The following is a 1223-nucleotide window of genomic DNA, read 5'->3' as shown; positions in this document are numbered from 1 at the left end:
TTAAGAGTTTTACTTGCGTAGTATATTGGGTGAAAATACTTTTCTTTGCGTTGTCCGAGTAAGGATTCAACTGCAAAGTCACTTGCATCGCATATGATTCGAATGGATGGGTCCAATCGAGTGTAGTCATGATTGGTTGTGTTAACAAGCTTGTCTTTTAATGTATTGAATGATTCAACACATTCTTCAGAGAATACGAATGGTGCGACTTTTTCCAGAACTTTGGTCATAGGTCTAGCAATTTTGGAGAAGTCTTTTATGAAACGACGGTAGAATCCTGCGTGACCTAGAAAACTTCTAATGGCTTTGACTGAAGTTGGTGGTAGAAGTTTAGAGATGGTTTCTATTTTTGCCCTATCAACTTCTAGTCCTTCTTGGGATATCTTATGACTGAGACAATGCCCTCTTTGACCATAAAGTGGCATTTTTCCGAGTTAAGTACTAAATTCACTTTTTCACACCTAATCAACATCTTGTCTAGGTTTTTTAAACAATGATCGAAAAAGTCCCCAAAGACTGAGAAGTCGTCCATGAAAACTTCCATAGAGTGTTCGATCATTTCATGAAAAATGGCCACCATGCAACGTTGGAAGGTGGCTGGAGCATTACATAACCCAAATGGCATTATTCGGTAGGCGAAAGTTCCATACGGGCATATAAAAGTGGTTTTCTCCTAATCTTCAGGAGCTATGGGAATTTGAAAGTATCTGGAGATTTCATCAAGAAAACAGTAGAACATTTTTCCAGATAGACGTTCAAGCATTTGATCGATAAAAGGGAGTGGAAAATGATCTTTTCTTGTGGCGTCATTAAGCTTCCGGCAGTCAATGCAAACTCGCCAGCCTGTGATGGTCCTCATTGGTATCAGCTCGTCCTTCTCGTTCATTACAACTGTCATTCCTCCTTTCTTGGGTACTACTTGAACTGGACTAACCCACGGTGAATCTGAGATAGGGTAGATTAATCCGACATCAAGGAATTTAATTACTTCCTTCTTCACCACATTTTGTATGTTAGGATTGAGACGTCTTTGATGTTGGACCACTGACTTGTATTCTTCCTCCATGAGGATTTTGTGAGTACAAAAGGAAGGACGGATGCTCTTGATATTCATGATCTTCAATGCGATGGCCTTCTTATGATTCTTAACGACCTTAAGAAGTTCGTCTTTCTCTTCTTTAGAAAGGTGAGATGAAATAATTACTGGAAGTTGAGAGTCTTTT

This window comes from Bidens hawaiensis, unplaced genomic scaffold, assembly GCF_021521415.1.
Source record: "Bidens hawaiensis isolate Kalapana, Puna unplaced genomic scaffold, B.hawaiensis_p1.1 tig00047015_1, whole genome shotgun sequence".
Taxonomy (NCBI): domain Eukaryota; kingdom Viridiplantae; phylum Streptophyta; class Magnoliopsida; order Asterales; family Asteraceae; genus Bidens; species Bidens hawaiensis.
The sequence above is the reverse complement of the archived record's forward strand: the minus strand, read 5'-3'. Positions refer to the sequence as shown.